A 19,513-nucleotide genomic window follows, 5' to 3' on the forward strand; every position below is an offset into this window, starting at 1 on the left:
GGTTACAAATCTGAACCTAGCTTGACAGCTCTGTTTTATGGGCTTTTAACTTCTAAAATGTCTCATGTTAAAACTTAATTTTATTACTTGCATAAGGAGAAGTGGCATAAAATTCTACCTGCTGAGAAATGCATATAGGTCCAATCGAATAAATGGCTTAAGGGTTAAAATATGTAGCTGTAACTCAATTAGCAAGAATGGCATAATGGTGGTCATGCACTCAAGAGCCACTTTAATAGGAACACTTATGTTCCTGTTCATTCATGCATTTATCCAATCAACCAATCATGTTGCAACAGCACAATGCATAAAATAATACAGATACAGATCAAGAGCTTCAGGTAATGTTCAGCTCAAACATCAGAATAGGGGAAAAATGTGAATACAGTGACTTTGACTATGGCATGGTTGCTGGTGCCAGACAGGCTGGCTGGTTCAATTATTTCAGATTTTCACACACAACAGTCACTAGAGATCACATAGTGTGGTGTGAAAAACAAAAAACATCCAGAAACACATGTGCAGAAACACCTTGTTGTTGAGAGAGGTCAGAAGAGAATGCACAGACTGGTTTGAACTGAGAGGAAGGATACAGTAACTCAAATAACCTCTTGATATTACTATAGTAAACAGAATCAGAGCTCATAGCATGTCGAAACCTTGAGGCAGATGTGCTACAATAGCTGAAGACCATATCATGTTCCACTGTCAGCCAAGAACAGGGATCTTGGATGAGATTTACCAACCCTACCTTTTCCTTTATTTGCCGTCTATTAATCTGTTTATAGTTTCATCATGAATATATACATTTTCTATTTATACATATAATTGCATAATTGCATGAATGAGCAAGGGTACAGGTGTTCCTATTAAAGTGGCCAGTGAATGTCTATACAAGTGTATCATGCAGCGAGCATAAGGTGTGGCAGAACACATGTACATAAACTCTTTAGCGCTTTTATTTGGGTGAATCCAAGACTCAAAATGTGAGTCAGTATCAAAAGTCAGAACACAGGCAGGCTAAATATAGGGCAATCCATTATCAGAAATAAGGAACGGGAACCAGGGTCAGAACAAGGAAGTACAATGTAATAGAGGAACTTAGTGGTACAAAAGCATGATTAGACTTCTCAGTGAGCAATTACAGAGAGGATATACAGTAAATAGACAAACTAATCAAGAATTAACACAAAACAGATGACCACAATAGGGCAACAAACCAATTACAGGACAGTAGTGGAGACAGGACTAGAACAAAAACCAAAACAAATATAAACATATGATATCGTCGCCATGGGAACTGCAATGTGAAGGGAGAAACTGTGACAGAAAGACACTATTTTTCATGCCACGTATTTAAAAAGTATTATTTAAAGTGTTCCATGGAAACAGAGAATCATCCTGTTTGTGTTTGCAGTGGCTTGGCAGGCAAACACTGCGTCTTCCTTTGAGCCATTTTCTTGACATCAGAAAATAGGCATATCAGGTTCCAATAAGCCTGGTTTATGACAGTGACTGTTATGAGTGGGGTTATTTTATGATAATGCTGCTGTTTTGGTGATTTCCGGGAGATGAGATATGCGCTGATTATTGATGCGTCTGCCTCCTTTTCTCACTCTCTGATGCTATATATCTTCTTGAAAACAAATATTCATTTGTAGAAGTGATAAATCTTTTCCTGGAGAAAAGGACAGTGAAAGGACCTTATTATTATTTGTTTCTTTTATGACTGCTTCAATTAACTCCTTGTTTTGCCTCCAAACATTTTTTGAGCTGACTGGTTGAATCGGGTAACCAATTTGCGTGGTTTTAATCAGTTTTGCCTGTCATCAGATTTGGTCAAGTGTGAAATGAAACCTTGTAAAATGAAACTTTGTTGTTTTCCCCAAATAGGAAATAGATTAGTGTCCTTGAAATTCATTTGGCATTGATAAGCCTACTAACTGCCTGTAGCCATTTAGTTGTATGTGTGATGGTGATCCATTTATATAGATACCTCCATCTCATAACCTTTTCATGCCCTTATAGTTACTTAGATTAAATCGGGCCAGCTAGATGAAGCAGCATGATAGACCAGGTACTCCATTCCTATTTCACATCTCTTTCATCAGATTTGAAAGTAGAAGTAACCTGCAGAACCATGTTGCAGATTTGACACTAGCCACAGTTGCACTTGTAAGCAGCTCAACACACATTCTGCATCCACAGTAAGCGACTGTGAGTGATTAAAGTGGCTGGCAGTGGGCTGTGATATGCCCTGGGAAAGCATTAATCTTGCAGGTTCCTGGCCTCTCCCTAAAGAGGCATGATCAAAGTGCAGTGCCGGGGCTCAAGGACAGGGGAAAACGGAGGGCTGAAAGGAAGCAGCTAGGAGCAGATGGAAAGTTCAGACCCCGGCTTGTTTCAGCAAAATGTCAGAACTGTAAAAAAGGTTTCATAACCCATCAATCATGTGTGGCCACCACTCCTGAAATAGTCAGGAGGTGACGGAAATTAGACCTCTCTGGTGAACTGTGGAGGTAATTACTGGAGCTTGGCTTGGGTGACTTCGTTTTTAGGGAACCAGAGGGCCGGGAAAGTTACATCAAGCCAAGTCTCAGCATGGCAGGTGTGTACAGAGTGCAAATCAAGAAAACTAGCTCCATTATGTGACACTTGACAGCTTGTGCATGTGTTTGTGTGTGCATTTTTTGTTTTATTTGCTGGTTTTGTGTTGTGGTGTGTCTGGTATTTCTTTCAAGTTGATTTTTCTTGTGAGGGTTGCACATTTGTGCAAATATTGGCTGTTATTCTCTTGGAAGAATATGCTCCAATCTTCATGGTGCTTATTCTGCCAAGTATACAGCGGCTGGCAATTTACCATTCAATCAATCTGGAGAAGTTATTGAGAACACAGTTTACCTTTGTGACTGAACGAATCACTTTATTGTTTGAGCTATTTTTTATTTCACCGTGGTGTGAAATTTTATTTGACATGCAAAGTGTTCTCTGGGCTTGCCTCACTGAAATAATATTTTACCTTGACTTTGCAAAACTGTAACGCTATCATCTTTTATTAGTGGTTTGTGCTTAGGTTGATTAAGAAGGAGATCATCACAAGTGATTTATGGCTGCTGGATTACATGCTGGTACTGTGGCTTTGATTTAACTTGCATGGGAGCTTCTGGCTGCTTGTAAATGTGAAATATTTTCACTCCCCCTTATGAAGTTTATTGTGATTGTTCACAGTTTATTGAACCTCACATAACGCATGTTTATCAACCCTACCTTTTCCTTCATTTGGCCATCTGTCAAGCTATTTATAGTTTTCTCATCCATTTATATGCTTTTTATACATGTACAATATGCACTTTTATTATTTTTGCAAAAACACTGTTAAATGAGTGTATTCATGCGTGCCTTATCATTTGCCTGCGCGTATTATTACATATAGTAATTTCCTGTAGTGTCTTCGGGTTTTGAGTAGCAGGTTTGCTGTTTGTACATGTGCTAAGTGACCTTCATGCTGTAATCGCATCATTAAACCCTCAAGCGCATAGTACACGGAGACACTGATGATCAACCCCCCTATGCTACAACTCAACATTAGCTGAAAATATCATGCAGTCGGAGTAACACCTTTAAAAATTGTGTTAAAAGAAAGTGATATGATGAAATTATTGAACAAGCAAGGGCAGTGTGGTTGGATTTGTTTAGATTTCACAGTCTGTCACTAGCCTTAAACTTTGCAACGTTTTATGTGAACTGAGAGTTCATTACTGCAAATTTGCAAAATTGAGGCCATGCTGGCTTAAAAATAGTAAAAGTTTTGATGTGCATGTTGATTCGAATTCTATCAAGTTTGTCAAATTTAAAATCCATAGAAATCAATACAAAATATTTTGGTAAAGAGCATCTGTGAAAAGATGCAAGAGAATTAGCTTGGAGTTAACTCTGCCTCACTTGAATACTGAATTGGACAAAAGCCTCTGCTATAAACAAACAAAACAAACAAATAAATGAAGTGGAATTGGATTGTGGATTTACTGGACATGCCAATGGGCAGAATATTCTTGAGGGAAAAAGCGTTATTAGAATTTCCCCTGAAAGGTTCCTCTGTAGGAACAGCTTTCATTCATCTTCAGTAACTGCTTCCTCTGGGTCAAGGTCAGGGTCACTGTGGATCTGGAGCCAATCCTGGGAACACTGGATTGGCACAAGATGGGAGTCAATTTAAAGTTTGGAAGTCTAGAAAAAAAAAAAAAAAAGCCTGTGCATTTTCACTGTAAGCATTTGGTAAAGTTTATTTGGTGTGAACTCTGACTCACTTGAAAAAAGGACAAAATAACTAACAATAAATATAATAAAAAACAAACAAACAAACAAATAAGGAAGGAATGGAGTAAATCACTGAATGTATAAACAAACAAACGAATGAATAAATAAAGAAAATAAAGATTGTGAATTTACTGTACACTGAACTTATGAGCAGGATACTCTTAGGGAGACAAAAAAAAAGTCTTTTAAAAGTTCTGTGTAGAATAATAAGGGCTCCCTGAAACTACAGCATTGCTGATTTTTTTTGTTTTTCTTCTTGGTCTGTTTTCAGTATCCTAGATGTTTTGATCCTGTGTGTAGTACCTATCCTGCTAAGTGGTCTGTTCTATGCTCACATGCCTTCTGTGTGTAATATTTATATTGTATTGTGACAACTAAATAATTATGGATCAGCACTCTTGGTGTGAGAAGGATTAGGAAAATATATATATTTTTTTGTGTGTTTTCAGCGATCCCTTATAGAAGACTCACATGAGTGCCACATGTGAATGAGCACATGATTAAGGTGTGAAATTCACACATTTTTCACGTGATTTTTACACATGATTGGTTGATTGATTTTATCACATGCAGGCAATGTGAATTGAGATGTGACTTTTCAGTTGATCACATATTGTACACATGATGTCACATGCACTCATGTGAGTTCACATGTGCGATTTCAGGGCATACGATCACATATGTTTCGCGTGTGACAAACATATAGAGTCCATTTAGCTTTTCTTCTTCGCTTGAATGGCAGTTATGTAATCCACCGGATTTTAATTCCTAAGCTGTTAAGTCTTGCTATAAAGTAAAAGAGACCATTCTTTTTGTTTCACTCTTTTAAGAGGAAGTATTGTGAGCGTTTCATGAATAAAGCATAAAGAGTATCAGCACTCACCCAGAGTTTATGCTTTTCTTCTCTTTGAAGAGGTTTCGTCTTTGTTGCAGGAGTAACAACTCCTTATTTTAGCTGCTTTAAGTGGTGTTCTTTTTTCTAGCATAGAACAAGTTGAAATTGTTCCATTTTGTGAATAATAGGACATTGTGTGTGTGTGTGTGTGTGTGTGTGTGTGTGTGGGGCAGCCAAGTCGTTACTGGTGTAAGCAACAGATAAGAGATATCAATATTTGATGGCAATCCATTTTGCTCTGCTAGAGTGGAGGTACAATTTTAGATTGAGGTGTGTGGGAGGGTGACACTGAGTGTGTGTGTGGGAATAAGACAGCGAGACAGATTATCAAAAGCAGAGAGAGAGAGAGAGAGATGCGAGTGTGTCTTTGTGGTTTGCAGACACGCACGACTACACGGAGACACAGTCTCTCTCCATGGGAGAGGATTAGGCCGTGCTCTAGCACAAAGAGCTACTTACCTGATGAGCAGAGGAAACTTGACCCCGTCTCTAAATCTCCATAGTAATACTTACAAGAATCAGAAACGATTGTTGTCCTTCATTACCCATAATCTCCTTCCTCGGTTTCATCATGCCATTGTATGCTGCTTCTCTGATTTTTCCCGTTACACAGTCACTTCTTAGTTCTCACTGTTTAAAAGAACTGGATGCTACATTAATTCTGCATAATAGTGTTATTTTTAATCCACCTTTCACAAACATTTGACTCTTATTTTACAGTAACTCAAGAGAAAACTATTCAACTAGAATGTTTACCTGACCAGATATTATATATATTTATGTAGTGCATGGTGGCGCAGTGGGTGGAGTTATGCTGTTATAGCCCGTCCGCCTCGAGGTTTGACTTGCTGTGCATTCTGAGATGCGTTTCTGCTCGTTACGGTTGTAAAGAGAGATTATTTGAGTTACCATAGCCTTCCTGTCAGCTTGAACTAGTCTGGCCATTTTCCTCTCTCAGCAAGGTTTTTCCACCTTGTTGGATGTTTTTTTTTGTTTGTTTTTCACACCACTCTGTGTAAACTCTAGTGACAGTTGACAGTAAAAATACCAGGAGATCAGCAGTTTCAGAAATACTTGAACCTGTCTGGCACCAACAACCATTCTATGGTCAAAGTCACTGGTGTCACATTTTTTCCCATTTAGATGTTTGATCTGAACACTAACTGAAGCTCTTCATCTGTATCTGCATGCTTTTATGCATTGCACTGCTGCTACAGGATTGGTTGAGTGGATAATTGCATGAATGAGCACATATACTGTTGTTCCTAATAAAGTGGACGGTCAGTGTATGTAGTTAAGTATCAAAAGTGCTTGTAATAGTAAAAAAGCAGTAGCATGTTTTTATAAAAACCATTGTTTTATAAAAACCAAAAACCATTCTTTTACACTTTCAGCAAACAATCCAGTCCACCATCTTTGTTTTTGTGTGAAAAATAAGTGTTAAAGCAAAGAAACTGCAGTAGATTTATGTGTGGCAAAAAAAAAGGCAAAACACATTTTGAAGATTCATCTCATATTTCTTGTCTGTTTCACGATAGATGAAATTCAAGGTTTTATTTTTTCACACTGTGGTGACTTTATGTGGACGTTAGAGCAAATACAGTCACACAACCTTGTCATATAGGGCTGAAATGGATCATACTCTAAAGTATGAGCTGCCAGAACAAGGTAGTCATTAACCATGGTTAGTATACATCTGTATGCCATAATAATTTATAATCCCACTATCCAGTGTCACAAAAAAGAGGACAAGTTCCTTTTTGAGTTTGGTTCCTCTCTAGGTTTCTTCCTCAGGTCATTTCAGGGAGATTTGTTCAGCTTGCTCATTAGTTATTTAAATCTACATCTGGATTTCTGTAAAGCTGTGACATGGTCTTCTGTTAAAAGCGCTATACAAATAAAAATAAATTGAACTGAATGATAACGTTAGCTAACCTAACTCATGATTAACTAAATGTAGCGATGTGCACGTTTGTGTAAATTGGTTCATTTCTGCTGATTGGCACAATGCACTTCAGTAACACTGTAATCAAACGTTATAACAAGCCAACTTGTTAGCGCTGACTGTTTCCAAGAGGATTTTAGCTATTAAATGTAGTATACTGACAATTTGAGTAAACTAAAAAAATTTAATCATCTACATCATCAGTGGATGGATAAACGCAGCTGAAGTGTCAGTTTTTATTAAAACCATCCAAAGCAGACAAACCAAAGGGACAAGGCAATTTGTGACCTCAGTATTAATGTTCTATTTGAGTGAAGAGCCATTTTAAGATGTGGGACAATTATGAAATTCTAGTTAGAAAACCTATAAAGTAAGATTACTTCAAATTTACATTATGACAATTTTGAGACAATTTTTGAACAGTGGTCAAACACAGATCAAATTGTATTATTCTGCAAGCGCAAATTTCTGGATGTAGATAATCTGTTTTAACACCTCTTTTGTATTATTCGCATGGAGCATATACTGTATACAGAACATCTACAAATAAAAGTTACTTTCTCCTCCAGTATGCCATACAGAAGCCTAGTCCTTTAAGTTCTTTAGGTCCTTTAAGTTGCGAGGTGGGGCCTCCATGGATCGGACTTGTTTGTCCAGCACATCCCACAGATGCTCGATCGGATTGAGATCTGGGGAATTTGGAGGTTTGAGGAACCATTCCTGAACAATTTTTGCAGTGTGGCAGGGTGCATTATCCTGCTGAAAGAGGCCACTGCCATTAGGGAATACCGTTGCCATGAAGGGGTGTACTTGGTCTGCAACAATGTTTAGGTAGGTGATATGTGTCAAAGTAACATCAACATGAATACCAGGACCCAAGGTTTCCCAGAAGAACATTTCCCAGAGCATCACACTGCCTCCGCCGGCTTGCCTTCTTCCCATAGTGCATCACGGTGCCGTCTCATTCCATATCTTTCAGTTCTGATGATCATGTGCCTATTCTAGGTGCATTTGGGAGTGGACAGGGATCAGCATGGGCAATGGGTGACTGGTTTGTGGCTATGTAGCCCCATATGCAGCAAGCTATGATGCATTGTGTGTTCTGACACCTTTCTATCACAGCCAGCATTAACTTTTTCTGTGGGATTGGACCAGACGGGCTAGCCTTTGCTCCCCACGTGCATCAGTGAGCCTTGGGCGCCCATGACCCTGTTGCAGATTTATCGGTTGTCCTTCCTTGGACCACTTTTGGTAGGTACTAACCACTGCATACCGGGAACACCCCACGAGCCCTGCCATTTCCGAGATGATCTGACTCAGTCAGATATATATATATATCTGACTCAGTCAGATATATATATATGTATATATCTGTGTAGCCTTGAAAATGTACTGAAGTAAGATGTAAAGTTGATAGAAACATTTATACTCAGAATAGAAAGTTTTTTGTAGAACTGAAATAAAAGGTGTAAAAGTCATTTACTCCTCCCCCTACACTGTGCTACACAAAGAATGTCAAACCCTGCCTGACTAGCATGCTTGAGTTCTCCATTTGGTTGCTATTCAAAGAAATGTCAAAGCCTGCCAGTAAACAGCACCTTTCCTCCCTGACTTCCAGCCACAGGTCAGTCATGAACAGATAGAGTGTGCCCGTGGCAGGTATGTTGTAGTTACTATAGCATCTAAGCTGTGTATGCTTCAGTGCATCAGTGACCTAAGAGCAGAATATAAGTGCTCGCATCAGCTGAGTTACTGGGCTGTACACTGTGTGCTGCTCCCATGATTTATGGTCCCCAATACAGTCGATAACGGCCTGCACAAAGACGCAAAGCTCCCTGAGATTGGATTACAAGGCTGGGCCTTGCATTTAGGCTTCTTCATTAAAGAAATGTCAGCACCTTTAGAGGAGACGTGTGCTGTTTCATGTTTTGTTGCTTTGGTATGAACACTTCTCTGCTTAGAACCTGGTGGAGTAGGTGGAAACTGGAGAATCCTGCCTCTGTACTGTATATATAACAGAAAAGCCATTGTACCTCTCCAGAATTTTACTGAATATACATATGTTGGAAAACAAAGATGCACATTTCAGTACAATCTAAAGAAGAATGTTTGCTGTCAATGTTTGCTGGGTTGTGTTGCGCCCCTTCCTCCATGTGGATTAAGCTGAATGGTGTAAATGACAGTCTATATGCATAAAAGGAATATTCAAGACTGTCTCCCAACCCACATACTAATAGTAACACCACTGGTGCAAAGACATATTGGTTATTGGTTTATTACCTATTCAAGAGGATGTAATTATCAGCTGTCTTTATTGTTATCTCCACAGTATTACAGAAGTGTTGTGAGAACAAAAACTTCAATTACAGTCTTAGTTACTGAATAGATTTGTGCTGAGTTTACCTAATCTGAACGCTAACGGTCTAGCTGGCAGGCTGCGATCCAATTAGCAAACTGATGACATAGCTTCTTTTAAATAAATCAATGCCGAAAACAGAATGTTTATAAGGAATGAACAGAGGAGTACGCTTTTATTCTTCCCATGTCAACTTCTCATCTGTTCAGAGACTATTATAAAGATAGTGATAATATGAAGCACCACTGCAAAACAAACTAAAACCACTTTGAATTGTCTTATTTACAACCATTACCTAATCATTAATGGCTCAGAGAAGAAAAAAACAAATGCCAACAAATTCCTTAACAAGAGAAGATGGCTAGCTAATTCCGTATCTAGATGTACAGTAAGGTAAGATTGCTAGCTAATTCACTAGCTAAAAACAGGGCAAGACAGCCAGCTTATTCACTAGATAGACACAAGGTGAGATGACTAGCCAATTTATTTGCTAAACACAAAGTAAGAAGGATAGCTAATTCACTAGCTAGATACAAGGTGAGAAGGCTAGTTAAATAACTGGCTAACTAGCTAATTACAAAAGAAATACACTCCTTATCTCCAGCAATAAACAAGCAAAATCTATCTGGACTCTGTGTTCATAACTGTAGACTTAATTGTTCATAACTGTAGACATAACTAGACATAATTGACTCTTTCTATTTTGTGTGCCACTTCTCTCTCTAGAGGAGGATACTGGTGTTTGGGGGTATCCTTCTTCAACCTACTCTGATATTCCCTCTCACTTCTCACCGCTGTGAGAGTTGTGGTGTGATAGGCTATCCATGATGGTGTATTATGTATACACACAACCCACAACTCCTGTTGAATCTGACCCAAGAAACTCTGACTGTCTTAGCAGCTCAAGAACACCATGTCTTAAAGTATTATTTTCTCCTCTGAGTCAAACATTCTTTTCCTTTTTAAGTGTTGAAGCTTGAATTCAAAATGGCAGGCCATTTATCCCAGTGACCCACACAGTGGATTAATATAGCAACACAATGACTTGCCCATTTCACAATAAAATGTAATTGTAACTGGGTTGTAGCTCCCATGTTAATCTCTACAACATAATGTGTGTTGCTGTAATAGCTCTCAAATAGTCTTTTGTCTCGGTGTAGCCTCATTCCATGCAGCCCAGAAAGCTGGCAGCAAGCTTCCGTGTTTAGCTGCCACTAGCATGGCAGATGCTTGGGGGGTAGTGATAAGGGCCGCTGTACCGTGGTTATGGCAGGCATTAGCTTGATGATTTGATTGGTAGTGGCTGACATGCCGAGGCATTTGCTGCTCTCTCCTCACGCAATAGCTTAACATGCTGGGCAATTAGATTACTGGCAAATTGCTGACCCTGTCTATAACATTTACCGATAAGCAGGAGCAGCCTGAAATAGGCTCCAAAATACAGAGGCTGTGACCCAAAGTGAACTAGTAGGAATCATGTTGCTGCTGTGCTAGATAGCTGTCTCAACTCAGATTGTGCTGCACTTACTTCCAAAGACTGGCATTTATAAATTATATATTTTCCCCAATGTTCAGGTGATGTTTCACCCAAAATATATGTGCTACTGTAAAATATTCAGTTTCATATATTTCTATCTGGTATTTTGATTTATGGAAAGTTATAGTTGAGTTTGGGCCCTGCTTTTGTAATTGTAACGCAAATGCAATGATAATGCCAGAAGATATGGTGAGACATATTCTTTATATTTACCTGCAAGTAAAAATCGGATAACTTAAAATGAGTACAATAAGTTTGACCAGGGGATCAATATAGTTTGCAAAATTATTTACAAATAAAAATGCAAAAACAGGGCATTAGTCAAAGAAGCAACAAAGAGGCAAAGGGTGACTCAACATGATGCTACTACCACCATGCTTCACTCTGAGGATAATTTTCTCAGGGTGATGGCAGTGTTGTTTTTCTGCCAAATGTAGAACTTTGTGCATTTTGTGCAAAGTTACATTTCTCATCGGACCAGAGAGCCCTTTTCCACATATTTGCTGAGTCTCCAACATTTTTTGCAAACTCCAAATAGGTTTTCATATAACTTGCCACTCTTTCATAAAGCCCAGCTTTGTGGAGTGTCTAGGCTGTGATTGTCCTGTGAACAGCTTCTCCCATCTGTGCTGTGGCTCTCTCCAGCTCCTTAAAAAGTAACTGGCTTTTGGTGGACAGCCTCTTCTAGGCAGAGTTGTGGTTCTATTGTTTCCATTTTTTAAATAATTTAATTTAATGGATTTAATGGATGTCAAAGTTGACAAGGGTGTTTTATTTTAAATTTTCACTAGATGTTCAAAGTTTGGGTATTTTTTAAAAAAATATCCAAACACTGACTGATACTTTTCCAGAAATTTACTACAGACTTGTTTTTGATTGTTACTTTGTCTTATTGGTCTATTTATTTCTCTAACAAACTCTGGATCCTTCTAGGAACAGGTGTTTTTATATGGAGATCACGTGACACTTTCATTGCACACAGGTGGACTCCAACTAATTATGTGACTTCTGATGGCAACTAGCTGCACCAGAACTAATACTGCATTCGACTACAGATTTGAGATAACTCTTCTCCGACCAGGACAAGCCAAAGAAAATTCCCCTCAAATTGAAATTCCTTCTTGAGAATTCGGAGCAGCTATATTTTTTTCACCTCATTATGTACCTGTAATGCAGGGATACTAAAAATGAAGTCACTCTGAGCTTCGACTTCCCACTTCTGAGGTAAGTCAAATGCAGCATGATTTAGTTTCATAACAGTTTCACAACAATGGGGGCAAATACTTCAGTCACATCTTTTACATTTAAAATATATGTATATATCGATATATATATCCTGGCATATTGCTGCTTATGTATTTTTCTGGAGGCAAGTTGTACTACAGTATGTTAAACTTACAGATGAGAAAAGTGATTCTGTATGTAAGTAAACTAACAGAACTCTCTGCTTCTTTTGCTCAGTCCAAATCAGAGTAAAATTGATACTTTTGTCAGAAATACAGCAACGGAAAAAAGTAAACAAATCTTTAGCAAGTGTGTATAGAAATGACAAAAATTGTCTGAGCAGGGAGTACACAGAGCTGGACCTAAATAAATGATTAGATAATTATATAAATAACTAGTTGCATCCAGGTTTTATGTTCACTTTTTGTTCATCTAAATATCCAGAACATATTGCATTTCTGCAGCACTACAGCTCTGTCAGCGCTGTCCTTTGGCTCAGTTTATGTCTCACGATTCAGTTTAACAGCTCGTATCTACAGACGAATGTTGTGTTCTCACTTGTATAAACCAACTGCATCAAGAGGGAAAAAGCACCAAGGTTTTAATTAAATGGACTAAATGCTGCATATGTAAAAGCACCTTTAAAACACAAATGAAAGTAGCCAGTAAAAATAGTGTCTCCTTATTTATACTATATAGAGTTGAACAAACTACCAAAGCTAATTCTACGCTACACAAGATATGAGAAGATGCTGATCTACTCTTGAAACACAGAATCCACTCTATATTGTTTTCTTGTGATAATAATGAGTTACTTTTCATCTTCTTCTCACTTCTCATTCTGTAGATCATCTGTCAGAGCTGACATTTTAATCAGGGTTTGTGTACACAGTGAGTAGTAAGGCCATCAGTACTAACTAATTTGAATGATCATTTTTAATTTGACAGCTTATGTTAAAATATGAAAATGTAAAGGTACCCTACCCAGTTCTGTCACTATTTGATCACCCATGTGCTTTCTGTTAGCCAACCCGATGCTGCACCTGTTATCTGGCTTGCTGACCATCTTACTGTCAGTTTCTCTCATTAATATGTAGAGTTTATTATCTGTCCCATACTGCTATGGATAGACTTCAACAGACTTATTTTCTCAGCTACCATGCCAAGTGCAGCTATGTGCTTTATGAGATGTGGAAGTTTTTTAGGCAAGGGGAAAATGTGCAGCAAAAACACAGAAAGGCTTCAGATATACAAACAAGCTTGTTTTTCTTGTTTTGTAAAATTTGTAAAGCTTGCCTCTTTGCCAGAGATGTTGATCATTTCCCATGGATGTTGTTTCTTTGGATGTGAATAATTTGTGCCCTTTTACTTGTGGGATTTGGTGCCCTTTAGCAAGACGATTACACAATGCTGTGTATTCCAGCTTAATTATATGTCCTGTGTTGGTTTGTTTTGTCATCTAAAAAAAAAGCATATATTTTGTTTGCAAAAGAAAAGCTTACAAGCATATCTGATTGATATGTATGTATATATATAGATAGATAGACAGATAGATAGATCTGTGTGTGTGTGTGTGTATATATATATATATATATATATATATATATATATATATATATATATATATATATATATATATACGGTTTTGCATTTTCTGCATCTGCTTGGACTTGTGCATCTTGAACATGAGACACTAACAATGAATAAAGATACACTTCAGCAGATTTAGGATAAAGCCATATTCAGTCATCAGAAGAGTTTTCCTGATCTTACACAGGTTCGCCTTGTGGATGTGGATGCATTTCCTGGTCAATCTGCAAACATTGTAAACCTTGTAAAAAATACCACCGTGCATTATGGCAAATTGCCCTTCCCACAAACCCCTTAACCATCATCTTTTTCCTCTGGAGCTTGAGCTGCTCCACTGTTCTGTTGTAAGCCCCTGTTTGACAGGCAGCCAAAAAAACGACATCAGCCTTACATCTTTTCGAGGCATTATCTCTAATCCTGTCATATGACTGGAGTGGTGTCTGTCCTGTTGACAGCAACGAGGGCTGGAGGCATGTAGCACGTTAGCCAAGCATGCTGTTGTGCGACAGCACACACAATGACTTGATGCACTGCATAACGTAGAAGAGGTTGAAGACAGGAACATACAACGTAGATCTGCTGTTATGGCCTGAGTGCACAACTGCTGAAGCCTCCAAATATGTCTCTAAATGTCTCTTATTTAATGTGGTCCTGTGACAATTAACATGTATATGGGATTACATTTGTGTCTCACTGATATTAAATAACAACCTCTTTGCATATTTCAGATAAATAACTAAAAACTTCTGCAGCACTTAGAAAACAGCCAGGCCCAGCCCACAATAACTATACTCAACCTTAAATTATAAACATTAACATGTTATTATTTTTGTATCAGTGTGTGAATCTATTTAACATATCATGCTTGAAATATGCTCTTTCATGAGTCATCCATTAAAATTCATGAAAAAAAGTTCATTCTAGCCCCACAACATTCATTCAGCCCTGCTACCTGAATACAGTCACCCCTATGAAATATTTGCAATATTCCCCAAAGCACATGGTCAACAGGAAGCTGCATTGTCTGAAATACGTGAAGATCACAAAGAAAATGAAGTATTCTTTTCATTTATTTTCAATGATATTGTGATACTGACCAACAAGGTCACTTTCAAAATACACACCTGATACCCAAATTATAGATTACAGGTAACCTTGTTAAACATGATATTGTAGCATGAGAAGGTTAACATGTTTGTTGAATGACTGAATGCATGTTTTCTTAGATTCAATATTTAAAAAAGATGGCTAAATAGCACTGCAATGGAATCACACATGTACGATTTAAGAATTGCCAGAGAAACTCTATCTCTTGGTTGTCTCATCAACATAAATACGGTCTCTCATCTCTTTGCATAGGAAATGACTGGAAGAGTGCTCAGAGTGTTAAAGTAAGATCAGCATCATAGTATGTTCTGCTGTTCTGAACATCATACATTCAGAAGACTTTTGAATGAGTTTATTGATGGCTAGATCTCTGGAAAAGCCTAAAGCCATGTAATGGAGGCCTGCCAAGCTCCATGTAATGCTCATCATTAGGTTAATTCAGAGAGGTCATGGCTGTCATGCAGTGCTAATTTCCACAGGACAGTGCATGCCCATTAAGCACAGTAATTAGAACCCCAAACCCATCTTTATTGAGGTATCCTGACTGACAAGCCTTTTATGTTTCCACTAACACATTTTTCACGGTTTCCCACCTTACACAGCAGATTTCCCATGGCAACAAACACCATTTGCTTGTGTTTGTCCTGTCTCCATCCCTGTCCTGTCATTAATTTGTTGTGGGTGTATTCCTGCGTCACATCCAGTGTAGGCTCCTGATCCACCGAAACCCTGACCCCCGTTCTGGACTCTTAATACTATTCTTAGATTTGCCCAAATAAAGCATGCACCATTACTCAGCCAGCAGTAGCCATAAATATAAACCCACAATTATTGCTTTTCCATACATGGCCCATGTTTGGCTACGTGAAGTGAGCTGTTAATGCTGTGGAAAAATATTATTTCTGCTAAATTCCCTTAAATCAATTGCAAGTCAATTGTGCGATGAAGATAACTAATGTACAGTCCCTGTGCAAGCAGTGGTAATAGTATTGAAGTAAACTGTTTTGATTTTACCTTTACCAACCAAATAATGCATCTGAATGATTAATGCAAGTAATTTACTGTGTGTCATGAGGAGACTGCTTCAGTGCCCTCCCTATGCAGATGTTAGGCCAAGTACTCAAAGTAATTAACCGATCCTGCAGCATACAGACCACTGGACTAAACATTTCTGGGTGCACATGCATATAAGCTCAGATTAAATTTTGCTGTTCCAGAAGCTTGTTGTAAGCCATAACTGTGTTCCAGATTCAAGCTAGGTTTATTGGCCATGTGCAGTGAGTGCATTTGGATTCTTACTCATTTCCGCTTACCCGATTACTCAGACAGTACAAACACAGCATAAAACAGCACATGTAGTGCAAATAAGCAATGTCAAGATTCACATATCAAAACGCTGTGAAATAACGATATACAAACAAATGTTAAATAACGTGGAGTATCATACTGAGCAGCAGCATAATTAGTAGAGCGATATTTAGTGTAGCTGAATAATGAGTCCACTAATGTGCAGTATTTTGTGCAAACTAGAGCTGTCTAACACAACAGCACATACACTCACTGACCAGTTTAGTAGGACCACTTGCATATCTGTACATTCATGCAAGCATCCAATTAGCCAATCATGTAGCAGTAGCAGCACAATGCATAAAATCATGCAGATACAGGTTAGGAGCTTCAGAAGTGACTTTGACCATGTCATGGCTGTGGGTGCCAGATCAGTCCCAGAAGCCAGGTTTGAGTATCTCAGAAACTGCTGCTAGTCTCCTGGGATTTTTCACTCACACCAAATTTAGGGTTTATACAAAATGATGCAAAAATCAAATAACATCCAGAAGCAGAAGTTTCTACTTCAGACTACTTTGTGCTCATGCTGATGGTGTAATGGTGTGGGAAATGTTTTCTTAATGCCAATCAAGCACTGCATGAAGGCCACAGTGTAAATTCTGTATCTAAATAAAATGGCCAGTGAGTGTGTGTGGTACTGTTTAAGTGTTCAATAATGCTCTATTCAACATGCAGACTGTCTGAGGGTAAAAAATTTGGCCTTGTTGTAACAACAGATATGTAGATGTTGTCAATGTCTAGCAAAGTGCACTCCAAAAAGCCCTCCTGTCCTGAGTTGTTGTTCCCCGTACCAGCCTGCCATACTGCTCCTAAGGACATTTTCCACTGTAATGTGATAAAAGCTGGTGAGTGTGTTGGTGCTTATGCCCCATTTGTTCAGTCTGCCTAGAAAGAAAAGCCTCTGATGTGCATTTTTAAGATTCTTATTTGTGTTCTTAACCCATTTAAGCTTTTCCTAGATTTTAAGTCCAAGGAACGTAAACCTCTTGATTTATCATTATACTATTGTTATTGCCCTGACAAAATGACTTTCTGATGAAGCCTTATACTTTAGAAATATAATTTTGCTTCCAGTGTGATGTTTTGTGGATTGAAATAGACTCTGTGGTTGATGAATATGTTGTCTTTTTTGCTTCATGTCAGTGAGGGTGAACGCAGGCTGAGTAGAAGAATCACAGCTGTTGTAGGGTCTTGTTTGCTTTCTACCTGGATGCATCCAGGCTATAGCAGATGAGCTGATGAAAAATGCACGAGTTTGCAAAAAAATTGGAACGAATGTGCATGTTTGGGGACCTCCAAAGGAAAGAACCCGAGTGTTTTCAGTATACCTTGTCCCATTTACAGTTTAAATTAGATGCTGTGTCTTTTTTTTTGAGAAATCTGAGATTACTAGAGCAAGAAATGCAAACACTTTTTTTCCCTTTCACATAAAGAATACATACATGAAAGTGAAGTGCTGTACCTATTTCAATTAATATGTTTTGCTAAATTAAAAACAAAATCACGTTGCTCTTTTTGATGTTTTTCTACCACCTTCCTTTTTCTTACCACATCTTTCCTCTCTCTTCATGCACTTGGCCTTCTGGCTGAACAGAGTTAATAGCATTAAGTGATGCACAATCTTGCTCTGGTTTGTGAAGGTTAAGTTTTACAGGAGGAGCTGTTGTTGAAAGGAAGGCGTCTGCTGTTCCCAGCAGAGGTCTGGCTCCTGTGATGAGAGGATGATTCATGATTGACTGGCAGAGAAGGAGAAGAGGTATTTGTCAAGTGCCAGGAGCAGAGTGCTGCCAAAATGCAAATGGACTGTTAATTGAGTGCTGGATGGCTCAGAGTAATGGGAGGAGGTTTCCAGCCATCAATGCACATCACCACAATGAGTAGAATGACCATAAAATGGGCAGACACAATGCTCAATGCAGATAAAAATCTGATATCAAAGATTTGTAATATAAAGTAGGGGTGTAACACAGTACCACTATCTGCGTCTGTATCTGTTTAGTGCTCTAAATATCTGATTCAGGTGGGCTGAAACAAAAGTGGGCTTCCTTTTTTAATTTATTGTGAATCCTACAACTATGCTCCCAGTAACACTGGGAAAAAAAAACAAAAAAAAAACAAAAAAACAGGACTGTTTGGAAAATGCGTTATTTTTCACTGACAAAATATAATAACAAATAGCAATTTGCAGACCATAACTTTTTTCAACTCTTGAACTTCTGCACTTTCTACTTCACTCGAGTTATATATAATTGGTCTCAACCAGACACCCTGTGGACCTTTTTGGGTCTAGTTTTCAACCTAATGTGATTGAGTAAGCTAGAAAACTACTTTTCAAAACAACAAGGTCTTTCCTAAATCAGAGAACTGTCGATTATAGTTGACAACAGTAGCCACCTAAAAATAAATGATCAGATTTACTTTAGGTTTGGGTTTGTTACATTCCAGAAAGATTTCAAAAGTTTGCTGGACATGATATGAGGATTCATTACAAAGCTTGGAGGAGGTGATGCTGCTAATCAAAACTAGAGTTTTCAGTTTAAAGCCCATATGATTTTTCCAGGAAGATTTTCTTGTAATAACGATGGAGAAAGTTCATTTAAGAACATTATAAACCACAATTAAAATACCAGTTTTTGAAAATTATTCAAATTATTATTTTTGGAGACCCAAGCAGAGATATGCTGCCCTGTTCGCAATGCATGATCTGTGTGGGCTATATGAATGGAGTGGCAGCTTTATGAATAAAATCATTTAGGGCCAGGTTGTAGTGAAATATGGTAGAAATATAGTTTTATTTCAGATCAGTTTTTACTTTGGGATACTGGAGCAAACCACTGACTATAGACCAAACAAACAAACAAAAAAGAATACTGCACCTCCTTATCTGTATTAGTATCTGTCTAGAACACACTATCTATTCATTCCAAATAATGTATGAAATGTAAGGTTATGGATACAACCTTTCTGTCAAAAGCTGTATAGGGTCTCACAAAAGGTATTGATCAGGAGTGGGGTACAAAAAAATTCCGTTACCAAAAGAAACGTTAGATGTACCATGGAACACTGTGAAGGCCATCATCAGCAAGTGGAGAAAATGGAGCACCGCAATAACATTACCAAGTACAGGACGTCTCTCCAAAATTTATAAAAGGACAAGACAAAAACTTAACGGGGAGGCTGCCAAGAGACCAAAGG

General features: G+C 38.2%; 1 protein-coding gene across 2 annotated transcripts in view; it reads left to right on the forward strand.

Annotated features, from left to right (window-relative positions):
- Positions 1 to 19,513, forward strand: part of LOC113526284 (inactive N-acetylated-alpha-linked acidic dipeptidase-like protein 2) — a 243,522-nt gene that overhangs the window by 12,062 nt on the left and 211,947 nt on the right. The window contains exon 1 of one of the 2 annotated variants that reach the window (XM_053238112.1): positions 6,523 to 12,274. The exons of the other annotated variant lie outside the window; for it this stretch is intronic. The gene's annotated coding sequence lies outside the window, so the exon portion shown is untranslated. Of the gene's footprint in view, positions 1 to 6,522; positions 12,275 to 19,513 lie in introns of those variants that run through there. 2 annotated transcript variants of the gene reach the window in all.

This window comes from Pangasianodon hypophthalmus, chromosome 11 (genome assembly GCF_027358585.1).
Source record: "Pangasianodon hypophthalmus isolate fPanHyp1 chromosome 11, fPanHyp1.pri, whole genome shotgun sequence".
NCBI classification, from domain to species: domain Eukaryota; kingdom Metazoa; phylum Chordata; class Actinopteri; order Siluriformes; family Pangasiidae; genus Pangasianodon; species Pangasianodon hypophthalmus.